Below are 20,252 nucleotides of genomic sequence, written 5' to 3'. Positions count from 1 at the left end.
CACACACAAATATATATATGCATGTGCATATATGCAAAGGTGCACCTCGCTATCTCTTTTGAACTCTATATGGTCTCGACTTGACCTATTAATGCACACACACACATATAAATGGGGCTATCCCTCTTAAGCTTGAATGTAATTACTGGCTTGTCTTGACCGTATATATTTATATGAACAATCTATCTCTCTTGAGCTTATTAATTTTAGACCAAGGTCTAATAAGCAAAACATTATACAAAACAAAGATCTATCCATCTCGCAATACTCAGACAACATAGACAATATTTTAACTCGGGAAACAACAATTAGATCATATAACCATTGCATATCAGTCCTTGAACTACCATTTATGCTCAAAATAACATAGGAAACTAATCCATTTCAAAACCATGCAAGAAATCCACATTTATCATTCATACAGAAATCATAATTCCTCAACATTAATCAAATTTATCATTGATCAACATATTAACAATTATATAACATCTAGAGCATAAAAATATAAGAATACACTTATCTTTTATAGTATGAACTTGGCAATTGATATTGGGACTTTAACTCTCCACCGAACCTTAGACTGGTTTGCACTATTGCATTTCTTGCAGTCAGTCACCCCTGAGCTAGATTCTAGAGCTTGAGGAGGATTTCTCAAATGATAAATCCATTTTTGTTGGCTTAAATAGGGACTCCAAAGGACCATATACCTACACCCACCAACTACTCATTGTAATAAACTAAAATAGGGAATCAAAGGTCAACCACCTCTACCCACCAACTATTACTTCAACAGGATGAAACAGGGAATCCAGAGGCCTCCCAACCTCCAACCACTAACCAAACAAGGGAATCTAGAAGTTCTTCACCTCCACCCTCAATAAACAAGGTAATTCAGAGGCTTCTCACCTCCACCCTCAACAAAACAAGGGAATCCATAGGCTTCTCACCTCCCCCATCAATCAGACAAGGGAATACATATGCTTTTCACCTCCACCCTTAGATACATTGCACACATTGGTTCTACCCAAGCTAGAAAATACTGTAATAAAACTAGAAAACGTTCAATGAAGACTTCAAAATACTCCTTACTAGGAATCTAATGAGCAAGCGTCCACCCTAATTATCAAGGGAATTCAGAGATTAAACCATCTCTACCCTCCAACCCATTAGGGAATCTAGAGACTAATAACCCTCACCTAACATATGTTATTCCAAGTTTCCAATGCTCAACTGAAAGCTTGCTCTCCTCTTTTCATTCTCGTAGTAACACAGAGCTTCCTTTCCAATCTGTTGCACTTAACTTCGCATTCTTTTCTTAGTACAATAACTATTTTTATCACATAGTGGTTCTCTATGCATATTTCCTTCTCATGTTCTCTCATCTTCCTTCTTGCATGACTTTCTCATAGCACTTACTCCTTCCTGCATTCCTTGGTTCTCATGTGTGTGTCTGTGGTGTGATTTTACTGCCCATATTTCCTTTCACTATGTTGTTACAACCCTCTTTTGGTTGTGCATGTAAATTTCTTGTCACCCCTCGTAGTCATGGTGGTTCTGATTCTGTATGGTTGTGGGGATGTTGTTGTGCTAGCTCCCCCTTCCACTTCCCATTAGTTGAATTATGTTGTCCCCCTACCTGCCACCACAATACATCACTCTTAATTTTGTCCTCTTTTCCTTGTGAATTCATCTAAGGTAAGCATGGCTCTTTTTTCCTTTTTCTTCAACTGAATTAATGGCATAACTAGTCCATTTAAATCCACAACTACCATCCTCCCATGGATTTCATAAAAACAATCAAGCTACCTTCAATTCCCAAGAATTTTTCTTCCTCAAAATCTAGAATATGTGTCCCAATTCTTGGGCCTTTTTAATTATAATAAAAATAGATGCAATATGTACAACAAAGGGGGATTAACCAAGAGCTGCCACAAAATCTAAAAACTCCCCTAATAAACATCTTCTGGCGACAATACTAGGGACTAACTGGTCTATGGTTCTTCTCCATTTTTTACTTAACATGTATTTTTTATTTTTGAAGCAATAATTCAATTTCAATCTGTCATAACCATGTAAAAATATAGTTTGAATTTGATTTCCACTGTACCTATGGTTGGTTGTCTTGTTTTTTAGGGTAACTTGTGGGAGTCTTCTTCTCATGACATTGAAGACTTCATTATGTTTTTTTAATTAGTTTGGGTTTATGACATATTTACTTCTTCTGATTTATTTCCCCATTCCCTTCATGGCAAAGCAAGAGATTGGTATAGGTGTATAACACATAATCCAAGCTTATAGGAGAGATAATTTTTGTAAAATTCATTAATGACTTTCCCTCCTATCATCACTTTAAGCTTTGGTCTGAGTGTTTTCCTGTTCCTCTTCAATGTCACTTTTTCAGTAGCTCTCATGAGAAAATAACTTTTAAATTGTTCTTAAAATCTAAGCTTGAATATTAGACAAATCCCTATCTCTTCTTAACCATCCAAAAGAGTAATCACATAGCTCATGATTCTTCATCTTCATATTTTTCTATAAAATCCTTGGCTTGTCAATCTTTCCACACCATCTCTGATCATGAAGCTTTGTTTGATATTTTCCCTTTTAATGATATTCTTTTCGAGACATACTGAACAAGATCATGTTTTATTTCTTGAAGATAAATCTTGTGAGGAGAGTTGTATTGTTTCACATCACATTATTCCCCATATTCCTCTTTCTAGTTATCATTTTGAAGAAAGTGAAATAAAGGATTTAAGGAATGATGTAGCTTCATGTAATTTGTTTTTTAGAACATGATAGAATTCCCTTTTCGTAGTCCATGCTAGTATGACAATATTTTTTTTTTCTAATGATCATGATGAAGACCGAGTCAAGGATATGTGTTCTATTAAAGAATGTAATTCTCAAACCCCATCTTTGTGCTTTAGAGAATTTTTGGATGATCAATCCTTTAATTCTTATCCTATCTTGTATTATGATGACTACTTGATCAATGAACATGAAATTAAGGAAGGAGATTATGTGACACTGATTTATAATGAGATTTTGGATGAAGTGCATGAAATTTTGATTCAAGAAGAGAGAAGACAAGAATACACCTTAGATTTAAGAGACAAAACCTTTTTATAGAATGCAAAAATAAATACACATTTGAGTTCTTATTTGCAAATGGATGCAATGGCGAGTTGAATTTCTTTCCCCTCCTCTCTAATACCAAACATACTTATGATGATATTGACAAATTATTATTTACTTCTCAATACATAGATATTATGGAAGTACATTATGACTGTAAGAATACTTCTCGTGATATCATTAAATACAATATAAAACATTCTCCTTTAAATCATTTCTACCCCAATCAATCTGAATCTAAATTCATAAGGAATGTGAATGATAGCACTAGATCTCATACTAACCATGCTCAAAGAAATATTTTACAAGAAAGTGATCATTTCTTTTGGATCATTTTCAGTTGCTCTCATTCACTAAATAGATTTGTTTGCTTGAAATTTCATCTTTATACTCTTGAAGTGTTAGAAATTGCATGGAAGTATAAGAATCTATTCATTTATGCTAAGTTTCATCCAAATTGAAATCAAGAACATTCTAAATCTGTTTGTACGTATGTTTTTCTTTCCTTGCTACATTTTATATAATTTTATGTCCTCCCTTTTTTGCATTTCTTTTATTTCTCCTTTACCTTTTAATTTTCCCATGTTTAATTCATTATGCTTTTTCTTACATTGATACATCATGCTTTTTGTTTCCACCACATGACTGATGTACATCAATATTAATATAAAAACCACAAAATCTTTCTATAATATGATAATTTGAAGCTATTTTTCTCTATAAAAATTTTATGCTAATGTTTTTCACTTTTGATTAGAAAAAACCATTAATAGGGAAGAAAGAAACCTCTTGTTAGTGCATTGAGATGGAATTGAAATGATGAGAAGTGAAACCTTTATCTTCTTCTACACTTAAACACCATATATAAACCTTCTTTTCCCCACCTCTCACATCTCGCGCTTCCCTTTCCCACATAAAAAATTGCTTTCATATCTCTCTGTTGGGTCCCTATAATACTAGTGATTACCCCATTACTATTATAGTTATACCCCTTATTTATATTGTTGTGCCCCTATTACCCCCTTATTGTTATTTCTGTGCCCCATAGAATCCCTCTTTTGTTATTTTTGTGGGTTTATATTATTATTGTTAGGTCGGCTGGATTATATTGTGACTCCTTAGACTCCTATATATAGAAAGGAGGTTTTTTCATTTGAATCAGGAAAGAATTGTTCATTTATGTAATGTAAAGGAGGTTGCCCCCTCGAAGAGGCTGAATTCTAAGGCGTTGATCTATCTTTTCTATCTTTTCTTGAGCTGGTTTCATAACATTTGGTATCAGAGCTTTGGATTCTAGGGTTTCGCTACTCCAAACAGGTCATCGTGGCATTTTCGCTATAACTTTTTTTTTCTGTGACATTTCAGAAGTCACAAAAAAAACCCATTTGAGAATAAATCACGCTGAACCTTGGGTCCGAATTTCAGAGCTTTTCGCGTAATATTTTCGGAGACATGATCTGAGGAAGTTGGTCTTTTTGCAGACTCCTGAATTACATTCAAAACAGGTGACTTGGGGAAAATCGTCATAACTTTCTCTCTGGGGATCGGATTGAAATTTCGTAAGAAGGTACAAAAATAGGACGGACTGTAGTTTCTTGTGTGTGTGTTTCAGATTCAAAGGTTGAAACAGTGACTCGTGGAACGTCGTACAAGTTCGCTCTGCTGAACCAGTCTAAAAGCAAGTCACTGTGGGAGATTTCACATAACTCTTCCTTGGAGAATCCAATTTGGCTCAGACTTGTGGAATTGGAAAGAGGACGCAGAAGGCTACTACAGGTAGCAATTTCAGAACTGGATGATTCGAAATTACAGAGATACATCAGATTCAATGTCAGGCTTCTATAAAGTGAAAAAAGGCGTGTAGTTTTTTTTTAAATTTTTGTGTTAGCTTGGTTTAATAGAATTCAAAGGGCATAGTAAAGCATTATTATCGGTAACTGATGCCCCAAGGAAAGAAAATGCAAACACCTAGTAAGGAACCTGAAAGCTCTAGCATGACTCATGAAGAAGAGGAAGAAATGCTACATGATATATCAAAATTACAAGAACAAGTGCAACAAATGTCACGCTCACAAAAGCTAACAGAAGCTAAGATAAGTGGCGTGGAATCTAAGGTAAATGGCATGGAATCTAAGATAAAGGGCATGGAAGCTAAGATGGATGATTTGAAGACAGACATGGAAGAATTGAAGAAGTTGTTACAAGAAAGGGTCACTAATGGTGAAAAGGTAGTAAAGGAAACTCATGATGAGAACAAAAGAAATGTTAATCATGATTCCATAGACGCTAATGTTGGATCGAAGAATCACCATATTCCAAAAATCGATATGAGGAAGTTTGATGGCAAGGATCCCGCCACATGGATATTACAGATGGAGCAATTCTTCGATCTCAATAATGTGCAAAACACACAAAAGGTACGTATGGCAACTGTATATTTGGAACCAAATCAGTTTGTATGGTATCAATGGCTTTGTTCTCGTAAACAATTTATCACTTGGGCAATTTTTACGGAAGAATTGATAGCACATTATGAAGATACAAAAAGCAACACTTTTTTTAGCCAATTGATAAGTCTCAAACAAAAGGGTTCAGTAATGGAGCACATTGAGGAGTTCCAAAAATTGAACATAAGGGTAAAAGATATTCCAGAGGAGCATAGGATTGATGTGTTCATAGGGTCTTTAAAGGATAATATCCAACATGATGTTTGCCTTTGGGAACCTGATTCATTAGAGAAGGCATTCAGGTTAGCAAGAAAAATGGAAAGCAAAACTATGGCAACTAGGAAGCATACCACTCACAACTATAAATACGGAAGTGTTGTTGCCCCTAGCCTTCCACAACCTACAAGGTTGACACCACAACAATTGGAAGAAAAAAGAGCAAAAGGGCTTTGTTACAATTGTGATAGCAAATACACAAAAGGTCATAAGTGTGCTGAGAAGAAATTATTCTACATAGATTGTGAAGAGGAAGAAGAAAAGGAGCAAGAAAGGTCAAAAGAAGAGGATATATTCCAAGAACAAAGCCTAGATGAAGAAAAAATAAATCCGACCATATCTTGTAATGCATTGGCGGGAATTACCACTCCTCAAACCATCAAGATAGAAGGACAAATCAAGAAGAAAAAGGTAATAGTGTTGATTGATTCAGGAAGCACCCACAATTTTATTCATTGTAGGGTAGCAAAAGAATTGAATTGCTTCCTATATCCAGCACCAGAGTGTCAAGTGATGATTGCAAATGGAGGAACAATAAATTGCTCTGGAAAGTGCCATAATATCAAGCTATCCATGGGAGAATATGTATTGACTAGCCCAATGCTTTCCATTCCAATGGGAGGTGCCGATGTTGTACTAGGAGTCCAATGGCTACAATCCTTGGGTACAATAGCTTTTAATTTTCAAGAACTTTTCATGAAATTTTCTGTGGGAGGAAAGGAAGTTGAATTAAGGGGTATTGCAGGGAAACCAAGAAAGATAATCAGCTCTAATGGCATGACAAAGCTTCTAAAAAAGGAGCAAAGAGGTGTAATTGCACAATTATGTTCGCTAGATGTTTCCACATTGGAATCATCTATTTCTCCAGATCTCCAAAAAGTCCTGGACAATCATTCCAAGGTATTTGAGACTCCCAAAGGTCTCCCACCTATGTGTGATCATGATCATGCTATTCATCTGATTCCAGGAAGTGTTCCTCCAAACATCAGGCCGTACAGATATCCCTATGTCAAAAAAAGTGAAATTGAACGTATGGTTGCAGAAATGCTAGAGGCTGGTATAATTCAACCGAGTCAAAGTTCTTTCTCAGCTCCAGTAGTATTGGTGCACAAGAAGGATGGATCATGGCGCATGTGTCCGGATTATAGGGAGCTCAACAAGCTCACTATTAAAGATAAGTTCCCCATTCCTGTCATTGATGAATTACTGGATGAATTGCATGGATCAATTTACTTCACCAAGTTGGATCTTCGTTCGGGATATCATCAAATCAGAATGAAGATTGAAGACATTCCGAAAACGGCATTTAGAACTCATGAGGGTCATTATGAATTTTTGGTCATGCCTTTTGGCCTTACCAATGCACCTTCAACATTTCAAGGTTTGATGAATTCAATTTTCAAACCATTCCTTAGAAAATTTGTGTTAGTATTTTTTGATGATATACTAATCTACAACAAGTCTTGGAAGGATCATGTTGAACATGTTGACAGGGTGCTACAACTATTGGAGGAGAAACAATTATATGCAAAAAGATCCAAATGTTTCTTTGGAGTCCAGGAGGTGGAATATTTGGGTCATATTGTATCTCATGAAGGAGTTAAGGTAGACCCTAGAAAAATTAAAGCCATTAAGGAATGGAAAATCCCCACATCCATAAAGCATCTGCGAGGATTTCTTGGGTTGACAGGGTATTATCGCAAGTTTGTTAAGAATTATGGGAGAATAGCAGCACCTCTAACAACATTATTGAAGAAAGATTCATTTTCATGGACTCCGGAAGCAACAAAGGCCTTTGAACATCTTAAAGAGGCAATGTGCCAAGCACCGGTCTTAGCTACACCGGACTTCACAAAAACCTTTATTGTGGAATGTGATGCTTCAGGAAATGGAATTGGTGCTGTTCTAATGCAAGATGAAAGACCCATTGCTTTTGAAAGTCGTCCAATCAAGGGAAAGTTTTTAAGCAAAGCTATTTATGAGAAGGAAATGTTGGCAATACTCCATGCACTTAAGAAATGGCGACCCTACCTAATGGGAAGACACTTCAAGGTAAAAACGGATCATGATAGCCTTAAATACTTTTTAGAACAAAGATTATCCTCTGAAGAGCAACAAAAGTGGGTCACAAAGATGTTGGGTTATGACTTTGAAATCATCTACAAAAAAGGGAAGCAAAATGTGGTGGCAGATGCACTCTCAAGAAAGGATGAGGATGTGGAAGCATTGTTGTGTGCCATTTCTATTATCCAACCAGATTGGATAAACGAAGCAAGGGAGGAATGGAAGAATGACGAAGAAGTGTGGGACTTATTCGAAAGCTACAACAAGATTCCAGTACTTCTGATACATTTAGCTGGCAAAATGATTCGTTATGGTACAAAGATCGCTTATACCTCTGTAAGAATTCCCAGCTAAAACAAAAGATTCTTATGGAATTGCACACTTCTCCCTTAGGAGGGCACTCAGGATTTTTAAAAACTTACCACAGGGTTAAGAAGGAATTTTTTTGGGATGGCCTTAAATCAGATATTCAAAAGTTTGTGGCGGAATGTTTGGTTTGCCAACAAAATAAAGTTGAAACAATTAAGACACCGGGTCTATTACAACCTTTATCCATTCCAAGCCAACGTTGGGAGGAGGTTTCAATGGATTTTATCACAGGTTTACCCAATTCTGAGGGAAAGAGTGTCATCATGGTGGTAGTTGACAGACTTACCAAGTATGCACACTTTTGTGCATTATCACATCCATTGAAAGCCAGTACAGTTTCTACTGCATTTATGGAAACAGTTCAAAAGCTACATGGAAACCCAAAGATTATTGTAAGTGACAGAGATCCCATTTTCACTGGAAATTTTTGGACAGAATTATTTTCTTGTCTTGGTACTCAGTTAGCTCATAGCTCATCTTATCATCCTCAATCTGATGGGAAAACTGAGATAGTAAACAAATGTTTGGAAGGATATCTTCGTTGCTTTGTATCTGATAAACAGACACAATGGGTCAAATGGTTGCCTCTGGCTGAATGGTGGTATAACACTTCCTTCCATACAGCAACAAAAATGACCCCATTTATGGCACTTTATGGGTATCAACCACCATCCATCACATCATATTTAAGAGAAAATTCTAAGGTTCAGGTAGTGGAACATCACATCGAACATCAACAACAAGTCCTCCAACTCTTAAAGGATAACCTCGTGTTGGCACAAAATAGAATGAAACAACAGGCAGATCAACATCGCAGTGAAAGAAGTTTTGATGTAGGTGATTGGGTATTCCTACGGCTACAACCATATAAGAAAATGTCCCTAAAGCAAGATAAGAAGGATAATAAACTATCACCAAAGTATTATGGTCCGTACAAGGTGTTGTAAAAGATTGGTACTATGGCATACAAATTGGAGCTTCCTGCAGCTTCTCGATTGCACCCAGTTTTCCATGTTTCATGTTTAAAGAAGGTTATAGGCGACAAGCTCCCAATTCAAACAATATTGCCAGAACTTGACGAGGAAGGAAAAATTATATTGGAACCGGAAGCAGTCACAGAAACAAGAACTCGACAGCTACGAAATCGATCAATTTCAGAATATCTTATCAAGTGGAAGAACTTATCCGCTGAAGATTCCACATGGGAGGATGATAATTTTATGCAGAAGTATCCAGAATTACTCAAGCGTTGAGGACAACACTTTTTTGAAGGAGAGGGGCATGTTGGGTCCCTATAATACTAGTGATTACCCCATTACTATTATAATTATACCCCTTATTTATATTGTTGTGCCCCTATTACACCCTTATTGTTATTTCTGTGCCCCATAGAATCCCTCTTTTGTTATTTTTGTGGGTTTATATTATTATTGTTAGGTCGGCTGGATTATATTGTGACTCCTTAGACTCCTATATATAGAAAGGAGGTTTTTTCATTTGAATCAGGAAAGAATTGTTCATTTATGTAATGTAAAGGAGGTTTCCCCCTCGAAGAGGCTGAATTCTAAGGCGTTGATCTATCTTTTCTATCTTTTCTTGAGCTGGTTTCATAACACTCTCATAGCTAAAATCTATATTTTATAACTAGAAACTATGAGTGTTGGTCTGTCTCTTGGAGACCACCCTATGGAGTCACCAAAAGTTGAAAAACCTACCTAAAAATTCCTCAAGCCATTCTATGTCTTAATTAATCTCTCTTAAATAGAACAAATATAAATCAAAGTAAAATAATAAACACAAAATTAAAGTTAGGTGGGGTCCTTACTCCACGGATGATATAAGACGAAGTTCATGCTTTTTAGTGGTGCCTTTTGTTAAGGAATATGCATCTAAATTTGTTTTTTTTTTTAACAAGTATCAAATCCTTAAAATATCTCATGCAATAATATGTAAAGGAGCACAACACCATTTGATTTCAAAATGATGGAACGTAGATGCAAATGTGCATGCAGTACTAACCATATCATACAATTCACACACATATTTCACAAGGTCTTAACATTTCTTACCATCCATGCCCTGTTTCATTTTTCAAAGGTTTCAAATACATTTACGGTATGAACACAAGCATTATACGACACATGTGGTATTGATGGGTACATACAACACACCCCCTTCTCAATATGTTTGTTTTTAAACCATTATTTGTTATTCTGGGAGATTTCGGTAGCTCGAGCCACTGACTCCTCTAAAACATCCATAACTAAGTGTCTAACATGATAAACCTACCCATCAAAGCCTTGTGCAAAAGCTTGGGTGATTACATTGTCATACCCACAAAATATCCTGATAAATGGAATCCATCCTACATCCTTTAGTATGGATTTGCACACACTGTATTCCAGATATTCCTCCAGAAATATCTCATGGCTCTTAAATCTCCCATATGAACTTCAGCGGAGTAGCATTGAGGTGCTCTATGTTTCAACAGTTTTCTGCCAGTCCTAGAGTGGGATATTCAGATTGAGAATGGGAAGGTGAATTGAGTGAAAGACAATTTATTGGTCAAGGAAATTATTATGAGCCTTGTTAGTAGGGAGGAAATCTATTGGATGATTGTACATGCAAATCATGTTGATCCATGATGAGCACTGATTAGTGGAAGCGGCCAAAGGAATGATGGTAAGTGCGATGTGACAGAGAGTGATGGTGAGTGACATCATATAAGGTGGTGGAAAATTAATTTATGTTAATGATAACCAAGGCTTGTCATATGTAATTCCAATTCCTAACGTGTTAAAAGGGCTTAATCGAGGCCCCCGAGGGATAGCTCAAATGGTCGAGTTCCCGTTGATAGTACTCTCCCGGTTTGAGAGGTCACGGGGTCAAATCTCCTCGACGCCCTCGGGGGTAGGCCTGATGGCCGTGCCTGTCTACGTGGACGTAGCGGCCCACCTCCGGTGCCCCGTGAACCACATCGAAAAAAAAAAAAAAAAAAAAAAGGCTTAATCGAGTATATGTACATTTAGTCTTACCATATGATTAAAAACATATTTGTAAGCAAAACCTTGAAACCTATATTCTTATGAGAGTATTAAGGATATGTCAATATGAAGGATGTTCATGTTGTTGAGTACTATATTGTTGAGTTTATTCACTTTGAAATGTTGATGCTATTGAGTACTAAAGTGTTGAGGCTATTAGACATTATTTTTTAGACAAGTGCTAGTTTGTTTTACAAAAGAGGAATTGATCACCTTGTTGAATTGTTGAACCAAACTAGCACTTTTTGTTGAAGAAGATTTAAAGGATAGAGGAAGAAGAGGAAGGATATAAAGTCATTTGGTGGCTTCAAAAAATCATCCAATGATAATCTGCTACTGAAGAATGCAAGATAGCACAAACTGTCTTTAATTAGCATGCTACATGTATTTTTGTAACCATTATTTGTTTATGTAGCCAAAGTTATAAGATTGTGTGTCGGCTATAAGAAAACATGTAGGTGCATAAAAAATGTTGTTGATGATTCCATTGAGTTTTCTAAAGCCCAATCTCTTGCAATTATTTTTTATAAAGGTTTCAAAATTGTTATTAGTGACCAATAATAATGAGAAATAAATAATGAAGATTAGTGGACATCATCACTAGTTGGGTACTACGATTAGCAAGAATGACCATCTCAAGCTTTGTAATGAAGAAACTTTGCATGACCTTGATTTGTGACAAAATCAAGGTTGTTATTTAAAGAGATCATAGGTAAAGAACTCCCTCTTTTTGAGGCAATATCCTTTTGCTTCTCCTGCAACTAGCAACCTCCCTTTTATTAGAATATTTGGGTGAGTATTTTCCCATCGGTTACCTAATTTTCAAGAAAAATTATGTCCAATTGTGCCACATAATAGTTTTCGCAATTCAACTTTTATTTTTTATCTTTACTTTTTATGTTTGTTTTTCATATATTCTTTTATATTTTTTTTCATTCTTTCCAAAAAATATCTTGGAAAGGTAAAATAGAGAGAGAGGGAATCAAGGAGGAATTACAACATGTTGAGGATCCATGTTGTTCACTTCTTCTATCTCTGACTCTTGTGAGACATGTTGAACGCACTCTTCTCAACTGAGGGAGTTTTGATACACTTTCAAAATGTGTCCATTAACCTGCAAAGAAGTTCCTTCCCCGACGATTGTTTTGATTTTAACCGAGACATTGTAAAAGACTTGATCTATATCATATGAGCCTATCTAAAGTGTGGTGAACTTTATTTTTAAAATTTTTAAATAATGAATAAAAAAGGAGAGACTAGTCACCTGTTTTGAAGTTCTTTTATTGCATAGACTTATCGTTCCATTTATTCCTCTAATGTCAGCTGAGGGTTGTGTGTTAAATGACCTCTTAGCACATCTTATCCAAATCATTTAATTGAGGTATCCTTTATTGTTGGGCTTTTGAAAGGACGATTCCCAACCAAGTTACAATTCTAAAATTATTCACTTGCAATTCTATTGGGAGAAGAATATGCTTTCCATAAACCATCTCATATGGTGTAAATTTGGTATTATCTCTCCATGTGGTTTTGTAGGCCCAAAGTTCCTCAAGAAGCCAATCTGCCCAATTTTTATGATGCATTTGTATGGTCTTAGTCAATATTGCTTCAAGGACCTTATTGGTTTATTCCACCTTCCCATCGGCTTGTGGATGGTATGAAGAGGACTTTTAATGCTTAATCTTGTATTGCTCGCTGATGGCATGCACTAGTTCTAATATGAATTATGTTCCCTAATATATAACAATTTCTCTTGGCACCAAAATTAGTAATAATATTGTCAAATAGAAATTCAACAATAGTTTCTTTAGTAGCACGAAGAAGGGAATTAGTCTCTACCCATTTAGTTACGTAATTAATGAAAACTAAAATAAAATTCTTACCTCTAGTCATTGGAGTAATTGGTCCTACAAAGCCTAGATCCCACTTTTAAAAAGGCTCAATGGGTACCTATGGCTAAAGAGGCATTTCATCATATTGCATTGAATGGACCATTCATCTGTAAAATGTCGTGGATATTTCATTGGACAATTCATCACAACAAATCTAATAATATTATATTAAAACTCTGTAAATTCTACACTATTACAGTTTATTAAACTTTAAGATTTGTGGATTTAACTGTAATTAGTGCATGCATGCGAATGGAAATTATGCAGAAAAGTAGGGAATGAAAAAATAATCCCACACACACAGACACATAAGACACAAAATATTTTCTCTTGGTACCCTTTTCGGGAGAAAACCTGGCTAAAAGGTGAGGCCACTTCACTCTCTTTCTCTTCCTGGAAATATGGTTGCAAGTACAAAGAAATAATGTTTGTGGCTCATCGGCTGCTACAGTGCACAGATCTTATATGTGTGCTCTACCTACTATCTCTCATGGCTACCTTTGCTCAGCTATGGAACAAAATTCTCTCAAATGAATGGAATGGAATGCCTCTTCCTCCTAGTGGCATGGTTATAACACAACTTGATAGCCTACTAGTGGTTAATTTTGACTACATCAACTCGTATTTAGAGTTACAAAATAGACTCTTCTAGAGACTTTTACATCACAAACATGTGGCTATCCCCTTTTCCATGAATAATGGGGGCTGACGCGGCATCCTCCCGAACTATAGGTGTGAAAACAGGGAGGTCAACTTCTAAGTGGCATAACTTTTACATACGAACTCTGATTGACGCACTTCTTATGCCGTTGGAAAGATATATGTGTGTAGAATAGCATTAAAAAGGTATTTCATGAAAGTGGCAAATTTTTACCCCTAAAAAAACGTCATTTGATGCCTCAAAACACTCTCGGAAGGTTTCAGACCCTGTTTCACCAAACTCGGTCTCGTCAGTAAAAACGATCTCATGAGCTGATTCCTCCACTTTTTCCACTCCAAATGCATTGAGATGGATGAAAAAAAAATATAATGATCCAATTTGGATCACCCATTTATTAACATCTATCACAACTTCAAACATTTCCTTTGGCATCCATGAAAAGAGTGGGTTCAATAATATCCTAATTGAAAAGCCTTTTATGTTGTTTTATTGTCAACAAAATGTCCTCCACATGTTTCTTCATAAAATTATTTTAATATATCAAGTATTTAATTTTTTCATACGCACTTTCTAATAATCATATCTAATCCTATATAGAATATATCTCCAATTTAAGAGTAGGAGGTACTATCTCTTATGATCCTTTGTTTTTCTTTAGGTGACAAATGTTGTGATAATTTTCCTGCAACCAAATAATTTCCTTTTTTTTGTAAACCAAAGAATGTTAGTGGACATAGGAAACAAATGTTCATTAGGAAAATCATCATTTAAGGGAATAGCTAATCTTTCATTATGTATCCTAGAAAGAAAATTTGCTACTAAAATAGTTTTCCCAAGCCTATCGAAAATAGTAACATTAAACTCCTGTAACAATAAAATAAACATAGTAACTATGCCATTTGTTATTGGTTTATTCATTAGATGTCTTATGCTTGAGTGGTCAGTATGGATAAAATCCTTATACCTAGTAATGTAATTTACAAATTTATTTATTTCATGTACTACTATTAAGAATTCATTCCCCATGATTGCATAATACATTTCAGTGGGTGTTATATTCTTACTAAAAAAATAAATGGCATAAGAAGAGTTATTTTCCTATTGTCCTGAGACTGCTACAAGTGTTGTATCTGAGGCATCTATAAAAGCATGAAAAGGGATCAACTAATTAATTCCCCTTGAAATAGGTGCCTTATGAGCTTATCTTTCAACCCTTCAAAAACAACTTGACAATGTTCATTCCAAAAAAAATTAGCATCTTTAGTACGTAATTTAAATAGAGGAGCAACTACTTTTGTAAGATTCTCCATAAATATCCTATAGAAGCTAGCATGTCCTAAAAATATTCTCACCTCATTTGGAGATTTTTGAGATGATAACTTGGTAATTACTTCAATCTTTGTAGGGTCAAATTATATTCATGCATCATACATATATTTCGCAAGAAAAATCCTCGTAGTCTGCATCATTTAGAATTTTATATTGATAACAGAAAGGTTAGTTTCTTGACACCTAATTAAAAACTTCTCAAGATTATTTAAGCCTTCATGAAAAGATTTACCATACACAGAAAATCCATCCATATAAATCTCAACATAATCATGAATCAAATAATAAAATGTGCCTAATAGAATTCTTTGAAAAGTAGCAAGGGAATTGCATAACCCAAAGGTAAACATCTTGTAAGTAGAAGTTCCCCAAGGGCATGTAAAAGTGGTGTTTTCTTGGTCTTCTAGACCTATATGTATTTGGTTATATCCACTGAATCTGTCAAGAAATTAGAAGTATTTCTTCCTAGCCACAGTGTCCAAAACTTAATCAATGAAAGGAAGGGGAAAATGATGTTTTAAAGTGGCCTTATTCAATTCTCTATAATCCACACAAATTTTCCACTTCTTGTTCCTTTTAGGAACTATCAAGAGGGGTGAAGCACACTAGCTATGTGAAATAGGATAAATAAAATTGGCATCAAATAGTTTTTTCAACTCCTCCTTGATTATTTCTTTGAGGGATCAGTTCATTCAACATTGTGGATGTCTAACGGGGTATACATGTTGTGTGTACATGTGTTGGGATGAATGCCCTTCATATCATGTTAGTTTTAGGAAAATTCACTATTGTTCTTTTGCAACATGTTAATTAATTTTTCTTATTGGGATTGACCAAGTTGCACATTTATGTACAATTTTTTTCTTGGACCAATCTCTACATATATAGTATAAGATTTGGAAGTGTCACTGGCTTATGAAATCGCTAGTAGTGATGGTGGATTGTGAGGATCACAATTTTCTTGAAAATTTGTGCTAGAGTTATGATCAAGACAATAGATTTTTGTAGGGGTTCCATATTGACAAGGAAATATTGGATCTGTCTTTCTTTAGTTTTTTCATTAAGTTGTACAATTCAATCCATTGTAAATATTGATTCAATATTTTATTCATCACTATTAGTGTTTTCAAGCACTCAAGTTTCCTGTTCAATGGTTTTTGCAAATGAATACAAAGTCACAACTTTAACAGAGTCCCCATGTGAAATAATCATATTTCTAGACCGAAGACCAATAAAGGCATTTGTGGTAGCCAGCATTGGTCTTCCAAAAATTACAACGTGTCCTTCCATAAATATTTTTGGTTGTAATACCATAAAGTGCACAGGGTACTCCTATGAATCGAGGGAAACAATGACAACATCGAACACACCTACAAGTTTGAGTTTAGACCTATCAGGTAGTTCTAAAATAGTAGGTGTGCGTAATTGCTTCATAGTTTGTTTATCCATTTTATTAATGTCGACCCCTAGATCAATCAAAAAATTTGGGATGAGGACTCAATCAATATAGACTATCATGATGGAACTACCAAGTTCTACATATTTCTCTATAATGGGTATTCTTGTCATTAGGTTTGTTGTTTTCCTACAAATTCGATAGTTTTATGTTTGGCCCTTTTCCTTCCTAGATTTTTCAAACAAAGTTCCCTATATTTTTGACATAGATGATATCTCTAATCACTTGTAGTAAGGGAACCTGCATGCAAATATTCCTTAGTTATGTTATCAACTCATTTTCAGAACATTCAATAGGATTTTCCAAGTTAAGACTATATGAATAAGGATGTGAGCTAGATGATTGTAGGGATTTCAATGTTGAAGGAATATACTATGTTTTATTACTACATGTTTGAATGGGGCTCTCCTCCTTATATTTCTCTTTAATTACCACTGGAGATATTTATTGAGAACATTTCTTGACCTAATGTAATAGCCCTGGTCAAGAAATAATCATCATCGTCACTAGTTGGGTATTAAGATAAGCAAGAATTACCATCTCAAGCTTTGTAACAAAGAAACTTTTCTTGATCTTGATTTCTGACATTATGTGTTGACCTAATCACATAGCATCTATGAGCTCATCTGGGACATATTTACAGGATAGGATCTTGCATGCAGGTCAGCAGGATGTCAGGTATATGGAGATTGTGCATAGGTTGCAGCAGAGTATAGATACAAGTATAGGTACAGGTAGTGGTATAGGTACAAGTACCAGTACAAGTAGTGGTATAGGTACACGTACATGTATACATGTAAGTGCATAGGATGTGGACTATTGTCTTGTGGTAGATGGATTGGTTAGGTTTAGAGACAAGATATATGTTCCAAATAGAAGTGAGCTCAAGAAGTTGATGTTGAGGGAGTTTCATGCGAAACCATATTCAGGTCACCCAGGCTATCAGAAGACGCTGACAACAGTAAATAAATTCTATTATTGGTAGAATTTGAAGAGATACATAGTAGATTTTGTGGCTAGGTTCTTGGATTGTCAGTAAGTGAAGGCGAAGTGTAAGCATCTAAGTGGATTGCTACAACTAATTGTGATTCCAGAATGGAAATGGGAGATCATTTCCATGGACTTTATCATAGTTTTTCTAAGGACAGTGAGATAGCATGATTCCATCATGGTAGTGGTGGACAGTTTAACAAAGGTAGTTCACTTCATTCTTGTGAATTCTACATACTCATCGAGTGAGGTAGCATAGGATTTCATCAAGGACATGGACATATTGCATGGAGTTCCAAAGAAGATTTTGTTAGACAGGGATGTGCAGTTCACTTCCAAGTTTTGGAAGGATTTAATTGCAGGTTTGGGCACATAGTTGGCCTTCATTACATCTTATCACCCGCAAATAGAGAGGATCCATAGGATATTGTAGGACATGTTAAGGATGTATGTGATGCATCAATAACAGAAGTGGGAAGAGTACCTTCCACTGGTAGAGTTCTCTTACAAAAATGGGTATCAGGAATCACTGAGGATAAGTCTGTTTGAGGCATTCTATGGGTGGAGTTGTAATACTCCCATCAGTTGGAGTGATCCAGTTAACAGGTTTTTGATTGGACCAGACATGTTGGCAGAAATGGAGAGGGAAATGCAGGTAACCAGGAATAATTTGAAAGTATCATATTATAGGGAGAAGAGCTATGTAGATCGGAACAAGTTGTTTAAGGAGTTTGGGTTGGGGAACAGGTGCACTTGCGCATCAAACCGAAGAACAAATCCTTGCGGATTGGATCATGTGCCAAGATGGCACCCTGGTTTTGTGGACATTTCAGGATTATTGAGAGGATTGAACTAGTAGCCTATCAACTTGCATTGCCTCTGACAGTGAAATTCCTTGATCTTTTCCATTTCTAATTGCTTAAGAAGTATGTTAAATATGCTGATCATGTGATTGACTGGTGAGTATTGTAGGTGGATAAAGAATGATAATTCCAGCTGGAACCATAGTTCATTTTGCAGAGAAAGATGTGCATACTATGGAACCGAGAAATCGAGCAGGTTAAAGTGCAATGGAATCACTTTGGTCTCGATGAAGCTACATGGGAGATGGTGGATCAGATGCGAGCTATATATCCTTGCTTATTCGTTGGTTGAGCGGATGTTTTGGTATATGTTTTTGGTGCATGTTTTGGTGATGTTTGGTATATGTACATGTGTATATGGATGTAAATACCACCATGAGCTATGTTATAAAGCTCCATTAAGCGGTATGGGTGTCATGTCATTATGATGTTATACTTATTATGTTGTCATGTTGGTTTTCTTTTTAGTAGGTTGATCATTATAAATACTGCAACGAGCTAAGTTATAAAGCTCCATGCGTAGTATGTTTTTCTTACAACAACCTTGTTGGTTGTAGGTGTTGTTTAACACCAAGGACGATGTTCCCCCAGGGGTGAGGGTTATGTAATAGCCCTTGTGAAAATTCCATGTAATAAAAGCTAATAAAGGGAAAATAATAATCATGGTTGATGGGACACTTATTCCAAGCTGAATTTTGGGCAAAATCATAGTGATGTGGATCACTTGTGGTTTATTAATGGCTAAGGAAATTAGCAAAGGCAATGGGAAAGGCTTTGGAAAGGAAAAATAGAATTTTTGGCACATTTATTTCTGAAAATAATGGAAATTAGGAGAAAAGGGAGGTGAAAGGACACATGGTGCATGTGAGGGGAAAATGAAAGAAAATATTGGAAAATGAAGAAAATAGAGGCCTCATTAATAGAAAGGCTTCGAGGATCAGTTCATAGACTTTTTCCAGTTCAGTTTTGGAGCTCTCTCTCTATTATCTCTCTCTCATACTCTTGGACACTTAGGGTTTTCTTGGAGCACACTTGGAGAGTGTGGCATACTTGGAGTTTTGGAGAAAGAAGGCAAAGGAAAATTAGGAAAGCGTGAGAGGATATCGGGATCAACAAATATAACATGTTTTACTTGTAGGTACCGAGTTGCACGTATGCTTCCTTCACTATTTTTTTCATGCATGGCATATGCATGTGGTTTATTGGTCATGGTCTGTCACTGGCATGGAGGATTTCCTGGATTGTTAGTGGATTTGCCTAGCCTTGACATTTCCTCGATAGTCATGGTGTTGTGGGTTCATTTCATTATTTTTCTGGTTGGTTCTCATGTTTCCTTAGCTTGGGTTGAGTTACGTGTTCCTAAAAGCCCTAGTTGGACAAACGCTCTGGAAGCCGTGTAACAGATTAGGTTGTGTTACTGGTCCTGGAAGCCTTGGTTGGAAAATGCTTTCGAAGCCCTGGTTGTTCAAACACTCTAGAAGCCCCGTGGCAGTTGTGGGTTGAGTTACTGGTCCTTGAAGCCTTGGTTGGAACAAATTCTCTAGAGCCCTGGAAAGCTTGGGTAGAGACCAATTTGATGATTATTTTTTGATGTCCGACTGTGCATTAGGGGACTTTTGAGGTCTAAAATGGGCCTCCTAAGAAAAATGTACAACCAAAATAAACTTTATAAGAACCAATAGGATTCAAGATGATGATGTCAACCATGTGGGATGATTCACCA

General features: G+C 35.9%; 1 pseudogene; it reads right to left on the bottom strand.

The window, feature by feature from the left end:
* Positions 1 to 20,252, bottom strand: part of LOC149153423 (OVARIAN TUMOR DOMAIN-containing deubiquitinating enzyme 12 pseudogene) — a 99,860-nt pseudogene that overhangs the window by 12,718 nt on the left and 66,890 nt on the right.

This window comes from Pinus tabuliformis, chromosome 9 (assembly GCF_031772625.1).
Source record: "Pinus tabuliformis cultivar Carrire ecotype Pingquan chromosome 9, CPIR1, whole genome shotgun sequence".
Classification (NCBI taxonomy): domain Eukaryota; kingdom Viridiplantae; phylum Streptophyta; class Pinopsida; order Pinales; family Pinaceae; genus Pinus; species Pinus tabuliformis.
This window is presented reverse-complemented; position numbering and strand designations above follow the sequence as displayed.